The sequence below is a fragment of the Macadamia integrifolia genome, chromosome 13 (assembly GCF_013358625.1).
Source record: "Macadamia integrifolia cultivar HAES 741 chromosome 13, SCU_Mint_v3, whole genome shotgun sequence".
NCBI classification, from domain to species: Eukaryota; Viridiplantae; Streptophyta; class Magnoliopsida; order Proteales; family Proteaceae; genus Macadamia; species Macadamia integrifolia.
In genome coordinates, this window is record NC_056569.1 from 17,374,006 (window position 1) to 17,382,763 (window position 8,758).

General features: G+C 40.0%; 1 protein-coding gene and 1 long non-coding RNA gene across 2 annotated transcripts in view; both read right to left on the reverse strand.

Annotated features, from left to right (window-relative positions):
• LOC122059965 (ribonuclease P protein subunit p29) overlaps nucleotides 1–8,758 on the reverse strand; it is a 168,011-nt gene that overhangs the window by 697 nt on the left and 158,556 nt on the right. The window lies entirely within an intron of this gene.
• Nucleotides 1,372–3,609, reverse strand: LOC122059966. The gene is made up of 2 exons (XR_006134182.1): nucleotides 3,254–3,609; nucleotides 1,372–2,766 (listed from the first exon to the last, which is right to left on the reverse strand). It is a non-coding gene; the product is annotated as an uncharacterized LOC122059966 (long non-coding RNA).

An 8,758-nucleotide genomic window follows, 5' to 3' on the forward strand; every position in this document is an offset into this window, starting at 1 on the left:
TGCATTAATTCAGATAACAGGTGATGTGATACTGTGCTTCTTGCTGATTCAGATTGAAGGAGTTAAAAAGAGCCAGGGGTAGGCCTGAAGCGACTCTAGGAGAAGTGGTGAGACATGCATAAATTAGAACAATTAATAAGTATGGCTTAAATAGAACTGGAGATAAAAGATCCATGTAGCCGACCCCATTTAGTTGGGATAAGGCTGAGTTGAGTTAATTTGATACCGTGCTTCTTGCTGTATGTCTGTCAGAAAGCAATTTGTTTGGACACAAAACGAAGATTCTGGATCCAATTGTCATTGACCATCTGATGAGCTATGAGCTAAACGGGTGCAATTGATATTCTGGATTTAAGAAAAAATTTCTGGTTTGAGTTTTGGACTGTGGGTTACACAATAAGGAACAGTCCTTGACTTCATTAGTTCTATTAGTACGAGGTTTAAACACCTTGCAACTGAGAATGTCTAACCAAATTGGTCCATTTATGATGTATCCACCTCTTTGTTGCATGGTGACATTGTGATTAAAGACTCCATCAAGGATTAAAGTATCGGTATCGGTCGTCGTATTGATCGGCCAAAATTAAGATACGTATCGGAGAGTATTGTATCGTATCGGAGATACACTAAAATACGTTAAAGATACACACATAAATGGATAGGAAACATTTTTTTAAACACTTTTGCATAAAGAGTTTGTTAAAAAAAGCTATTGATATCATGTATTATGCATAAACACTAAATTGAGGGTATCGTACTAAGAATTCAAGGTTTGTAGTTGTCCCATAAATGTAAAATCCTTATTCCCAACTTTGATTTCCACTTTAGTTAGAGAGAAATATGACTGACAGCAACTTTGGAATAAAAACCCTTCAAAAAATCGTGTTTTTCTGAAAAATTACCCATCTTGGCCATTATATGACTGATACGTACCGATCGATACATACCGATACTCACCGATACGTATTGATGCTCATTGATACGTACCGATATATATCGATACTCATCGATACGTGCCAATATATACCTATACGTACCAATCGATACATACCGATATTCACCGATACGTACCAATACATACCGAAACGTACATTTTACCTCAATTTTATAATTTTCATAGTCGTATCGAGGCATATCGTATCGTATCGATGCGTATTGGTGGTGTATTGATACATATCTGTATGTATTGTAGGACATAGATCGATATGAAAGGATTTTAAAAATTTCATGTATCGTATCAATATGTATCGTATCGGTCGACTAAATTTAAGATACGAATCGAAAAGTATCGTATCGATATCAGAGATACTTAAAACCATGGGCCCATCTAACCTTAGTTCCCCTGATACAGACAGAAAGCCATCTTAAATAAGAAGAAAGCTCCATCAAAGGGTCCCCAGCTGATTTTAATGAGAAAGAACCCAATTGATTAGCCTTCCAAACCATTGCTACAAGTCTACAAATGCCTAAAAGCTCAGCCCACGCAGGGAAAAGATCAATAAAAAGAAAACGTGCGTCTTGGGTCCCAGATACCATTTCTAAGTAGGGAGTGAACTAGAACCTACTTATCTGAACCAACTCATACCTAATACAATTACTATACCGTTTTAATGAGAATCTCATACGGATGCACAGGTCATGAGAATCTCAAGTGGGAGTAATGCAATGGTTTCGTCATGTCTGAACTAGCATCATGTAAGAGTTTAGATCAGTGGATGTGTGTTAATTAGCAGACTTGATTGGATGGATTCCTATTGAGAAAGATCTCCATAATGAGTTATTAGGCTTTAGTTAACTATCTTATTGTGTCGGAGTGCCGGCTCTCAACTTGTGTCTCTGTCAGTGATGGCGAAGGAAGCAGGAGAGGTTCCTCTCCTTGGAAATTCTGCTGCAGGGACCTCTTCGTGGGCTCAAACGTTTGGAAACATCATAGTTGCCATCATCGGCACAGGTGCCTTAGGCTTATGCTTTCAAGGTTGCAGGTTGGCTCGCAGGAGCTCTAGGAGTAACCGTCGCAGGCATCTCCACTTATTACTGTATGCTTCTCCTAGTTCATTGCAGGAGCAGATTAGCTTCTACCTTATCATCATCTGGTGATGAATGCGATGAAATTCACACATGGGTATCTGGGTTACAAAGCATTCGGAAGATCAGGTTGGTACTTCACCGAATCCCTCATTGTAGTCTCGCAATTCGGAGGTGCTGTAGCTTATCTTCATAGGTCAGAATTTGTCATCTATTCAGAACCCACAACCTCAGCTTCTCTTCGTTTATATTCCTTCTTGTCCCAATCGAAATTGCTCTCTCTTGGATTCGTTCCCTCTCTGCTCTCGCCCATTTTAGTATCTTCGCTGATATATGTAATATACTGGCAATGGCGGTTGTTATGAAGCAAGATCTCCAACTGTTCGACGGATTTTCTGAAAGAAAAATGATTACAAGCCTTGCAGCGTCGCCATTCGCCGGGGGCGTTGCTGTGTTTTTTTTTGAGGGTGTTGGTATGACATTGGCTTTGGAGAGGTCTATGAGAGAAAGGAAGAGATTTCCATGGGTGCTTGGGATAGCTTTCTTAGGGATAACGCTCGTCTATGTGTTGTTTGGGTTCTTTGGTTATTTGGCTTATGGAGATCAAACCAGAGACATCATAACCCTCAATCTTCCAAATGATTGGTCTGCTGCGGCTGTCAAGATTGGTCTGCTGCTGGGGCTTAGGAATTATACGACAACTACAACTCCTTCCTCTGTTTTCAAACTCATCAAAATTGCCTGATCAACATCCAGATGCGAAATAGAAGATTAGAAAGCATAAAATCATGGAATTGCAGACTTTCACAATATAAAATGGATCTAAATCACATAAAAAAAAAAAAAAAATCCAGGAACCAAATTCACTAACACCCCCTCACTCACCAAAACCATGAAAGAAAAGGGCTTCAACCAGAGTAACGTTACCAGCTCTTGAACCACCAATCAACAAAACAGAACCAAAACTATCCAAAAAAAATATATATTCTAAGATCAGAGAGAGACTGCCCACCCAATTAAACACAGAATGGTGGATTTTTTCATGGGGATGGGATCAAAATCGAGTCTTAATGAATTAAAATCACCATAAAATCAAGAATTGGTCGATTGAAGAAAGGAAACTCCTCCCGCACAAGATCATTGCTCAAGACCCCCCTCCCAAAATCACAAAAAAAAAAAAAAAAAAAGGAGTAAATAAGAAGCCAACAATTCAGCAAATGGGTGTTACCTGAAGAGTTGGGCACCAAATCGCAAGAAATTTAAGGGTTCCTCACGATTTTAAAGGGCGATTCGGCGATCCTTCTCCTTCTCCTTCAAACGGCTTCAATCGCACTTAGGGTTCCTCACGATTTTCAAAGGGCGATTCGGCGATTCTTCTCCTACTTCCTTCTCCTTCTCCTTCTCCTTCAAACGGCTTCAATCGCACACTTAGGGTTTATCATGATTATCATAGAGAGATTCTTCATCAGTCGATTCCTTCTCCTTCATCAGTCGATTTCTAATCGGCTTCAACCAGTTTAGGGCTCCACGCCTCCACTCCTGTAATTCATGATTTTGAGAGGATGAAGGTGAGTGCGGTAAAGAAAGAGGAGGGGGGTAGTTTAGGTAAAACACAAATGGGGGGTATTTTGGGGTTTATAAGAAAACTAACTCTATCTAACCGCTAGAACTAACGGTTGGGGGCTATTAGATAGCATCTTTTTCTTGTAGGGGAAGGGAGTGATATTTTGGCAAAGATGGTGGGTCCAATTGATATTTTGCCATAATTTAGGGGAGGGGAGTAAAGTTTACCCCAAAAAAAAATGCTTCCACGAAAAAAAAAAAAAAAAAAATAAATAAATAAATAAAGAGAAGAAGAAGCCGTGCATAGATTTCTCAATGGGCCAGCATGTAGTTTTTGTTAAGAGTGATTTCTCAAGTCGCCCACCTAGTTTTTCCTTTAGCTCTCTTCAATGTTGGTTCATAACATTAATGTGAAGCATTTAAATGTATGAATTGAGAAAAGGATGAAATGAAGTTTAGAGAAGAGAGGGGCATCGGCTTGTGGTGCTGGCACTTAAGGGAGGAGGTCGTGGGATCTAACCCTATCGTACGCATTGTGTGAGTATGTGTGTATTTTCTTATTTATTTTGTACCCACCTGTGAGTTGTCCATATGGTTAAGGCAAACTGGGGATTGTGTGAATTAAGTGCACGGTCTCATGTTCGATTCTCCATCTGGCCCAGACACCTTTGGTTAACAAAAAAGGTATTCTTGTGTCTTGTGTTTGGGTATGGGATCACTTGTAGAGTGAACCTGGAACTTGAGAATTTTTTTTTTTTTTGGGATTTTCCCATGTACAGTGTTGTGGGTGAGGTGTGTGGATTGTAATTTTTTTCTGTGTTAGTGAAGTGAGTTTTGTGATATTATCTCGTGGATGTAGGCAACCGTGCTGAACCACGTCAATCATGTGTCTCTGCATCTTTTACTTTTCCATGTTTTTCTTAATTACATGCTTCGATTCCATACGTGCCGATCAATACGAGACGTATTTCCGCAACAAACCAAAAGCCCTTCAAGCTTCACGATGGTGATGTTGTAGATAGGAGATGGCGATCAATGTTGATAATCCTGTTTTTTTCTTTTCGCTCTTCTTTGCAAAAACCGAAAGGGGGGTGTCGTTCTAGCTACCGACAATAATAGTCTCCCCCTCCCCTCCCCTCCCCTCTACTGTTTCTTTAGCCTTCCCTCTCTTTTCCGTTTCTCCCAAAATTTCACAACTATCCCACGAAGCCCCATTCCTACCGCACAGCCCCTTCTGCTCTCTTTCTTTCTCCCCAAAATTCCCAATCCTCCCGCACACAAAATGTGCAATTTGTTTTTTTTTGATGCCAAAAGAAAAGAAATAAGGTTGGTTAGTTTTGATTAGTTCTTCGGTTTGCAAAGATTGATAAGAAGGTGCTGACCGCTACTATTTCTGAGTTCCATGTAGTGTGAAGTACATATTCTGTTGGCAACATCAGAGGTGACCGCAGTTATTTCCAACGAAGTTACCTTGTTCGATCTATCTCCCCGCCACTCTCCCCCCCTCCCCTTTCTCAATCGTACCAAATTATCTCGTCATCGTGGAGACGACATAAATCTGCTATTGGAGATAGAAAATAACAACAATTCCGAAGCAATTTCACCATAATCGAGGCGAATTTCCAAATTGAAAATCAAAGATTCTTCTGTGCTTTGTTAAGCAACAAACGGCAAGAGACATTGAAAAAAAAATTTTGTGCCATTTTTGTTTTGTTTTGTTTTGTTTTCTTTTCAATTCTACGCTACCAAACACAACCTCAAAATCCACCATTATAGCTGATGGCACTATCAAAAATATGGGATCCGGCTCCTCTCCTTAGCGTCCATCGCCTAGGTCGGCCCATAGTTACCTAATCGAGTGACACATGGTGAGGCGATGATCCAAAGATTTGAGAAAGGCATAGAAAATGAGGTGCTAACAAATGCTCGAAGAATAAGGTGCCAAAAACTGTTGGATCATTGCCTTACTATGTGGCACTTACCTAGATAGTTATGGGCAAGACTTGGACGATAGGCGCAAAGAAGAATCGAATCTAGAAATGCGTCTAGCATGGGTGCAAAAAGGCACATTAATGTCTTCAGAGGACCTCCAAACGACACGATCAGATGCACCAGATGGAACCAACAATGTCCACCACCCATTCAAAACCTGCAGGTAATCAGGAAAAAAAGGTAGGTGGGTGGGTGAGCGGAGGTGCTTATCAGCCTTTCAGGTTTCAACTCTGTTGGAACTATTAGCCAGCTCTATTACAAGCATGGTTCTAAGTATTGGTATTGAATCTTTCGTATTAGGCTTATATTATCTATATCGGTCGAGATTAATATTAATACCTGATTCATCAATTATCACTATCATTCCAGGAGTAAAACCGTGAAAGAAAGATGTTTCTTTTTCCTTCTAAGTAAAGGTAAAAATGACCGATATGTACTCCAATCCGACGTTGGAGTCGCAGAGCATGAAATTTGAGATAAATATGGTCACTGTCAATGATGGAGGCCCAATCCCCTTCACAAGTTGAGAGATTGATCAGCCCATCTACGAGGCCAAGCCCATAGCCAACCAAGCAGTCCCATTAGCTTGGCATGGCCACATCAGCAGCCAAACCAAGCCTATCTTCCCTTCCAGGCGTGAAGGTTGATTCGCCTTCCTTTATATCAGTGTGAACCTTGGTTGGAGGAATTGGATCGGATTGATATTAGTCTTGATCAATCTCAATTTTTGGCTGATATCGTATGGCTGAAAAGGTATAGATGAAGGGTAAAGTTGTTGGAAAAACACATTTAATCTGATTGGAGGTCGCATATATTGATATTGATATTGATATTGATCGAACCACACTGGCCCGTATCAGATATAAATTATAAACTCATCACTTTTTAGTCGATACTAATTTGATTTAGAATCCTATTAACCCCAATTCCATGTATATCAAATACGATTGAGTTCAGGCTAGTCCACCCAATTTTGACCTATTACAGGCTGATTCCAAGATACCTCAATTTGGTATTTTAATCATCCCGAGGTTGGATCAGGTGAATCATATCTTTCGATTCGAATTGAAATTAATGGCATCCAGTTCCTATTTGGGTTAAATTTTTAATCATTATTTTGAATTAATAGGAAATCATGTTGGAAAAAGATTCTCTCTAATTATTGAGCTGCCAAATTAGCCATCCGATGGCTAGACGGACTAGAAATGTGTGCCCATGTATTGAGATATGTGTCTGAATCATCCCATCCGTTGGATGACTAGTTGGGTGGCCCATTAATTAGAGAGGAGTCACTTGATCTTCATTTTTAGTCGTTGTTTCTTTATTTTTCTCAATAAAATAGCTGAAAATCAATGCACTTCCAAATTACATTTCTACGATTTGAATCGCTTTTATGGTGATTCCAATCCAGCTGACATAGGAATCGACAGAAACTAATCATGTACCCGATTCCATACTCTTGAACCTTAATATGGATTAGGCTTGAGGTTTAATATATGTTCATGTTGCATGTAAGATTAGCGTTCAACATCCTGTCCCTGTTGCTTCTAGAAATATCCTTCTGGGAAGTCTCAATGACAATGAATGAGATAGATGTTGAGTAGTACTATCAACGTAGTCAACCTCAAGGTCACCACTCTGCCATGTTGATTCTTGATTAGCTTGTACCAAAAGAAAAAAAAAAGATTCTTGACTAGCTTCATAGACGGTTAGGTTAAGCACCACAATTAGGACTCCTCTGCACACATTACTATCACTCCCAAAATATCTTTGTGGGCAAAAAATGCACGAAACTCAGCTGCCAGAAAACAAAATGTGTGCACCATAGATCCTCATCCCCCAATCCAACAATTGTGTGCATAATGCCCATGCACAAAACGTTTGATCAGGCTTCTCTGTGGCAAGGGGGTGCGTCAGACATCTTGTGGTGCAAGTAGTAGTGGCGATAGATGGCGCTAGAGAAATCGAATGGAAGAGGGATGAAATCATAGGGAGACCATTGGAGTGAAACACCTGATCTTCAAACCCTAAAAGAAAAATGGGAGTGAAGGAGAACTTTTCCTCTCTCTCTCGACCCCCCACAGGCACAGCCACCCCTCTCTCCAATGATCTCCAACGATCTTATTTGGTCTTGGAATCAACTCATAAGACATCCATGTTCCTAGTAGGTGTGCCTAACATCTCTAGAAACATGCTCATTCGGATCTTGGGAATTCAGGTTGGCTCTATCCCAGTTCGGTATCTTGGCTTCCGTTGATTTCCTCTAGGATCTTGGTGATACATTGCATTCCTATACCCTCCGCAAAAAGATTCCAATTTTGGAAGGCTAAGGTCCTCTCTAGTCTCCATTGTAGGCAGATTAGTGTTGACTATGGTTATTCTTCAAAGTTCCTATTTTTATGGACTCGGATATGTGGAAGCGGAGACACAGTCATTTGGACAGAGACGAGCTTGGGGGTTTTCTCTACCTACTTGGCTTGGGATTTTCTCCCAATCAAATCTCCAATGGTTCCCTGGTATAGCATTGTTTGGTTAAAAGGCAAAATCCCTCAACATAGCTTCATTTCTTGGAGAGCACTATCATCTTCCCTTCCCACTCAGATCTTCCTCATAGAACAAGGTATTCTATCCTCTATATTGTCTTTGCAAGAATGGCATTGAAGATTTGGCCCATCTTTTCTTCGCATGTCCTTTCTCCGTGGAGGTTTGGGTGGGTCTTCTTCGGAAATGCTTTCTAATTACTGTGCAAGAATTGACTGAACAACCTAATCATGAACTAAAATCAGAGCTTCCCAATATTAAAGAATAGTTTAGATAAAAGCTAAATAACAGACAATTATTCAATAACCTCTCTATGGGGTTTTAATAGTAGATCATTGATCCGACATGACTATCAAAGGATTATCCTTCTATTGTTGGTGTTATAAGTTCAGACTCAAATCTTCCAATACTTGATAAAGCATTATATTGCAACATACTTATGCCAAAGAAAAAGACGGTAAAACCAGGTTTGACACAACCAGAACCCTTTTCTGATTTGATTGTCCCTAGAACCACCTAAGACTGAAAACTGGGAAAACTGACCCAAGCCATCCAGTTTTGACAGTTTTTTCGAAAGACTGCAAAATCCAGCCAAGTTCTTTCTTCTTGTTCCAAGTGTTTTTTTTTTTTTTCAAAA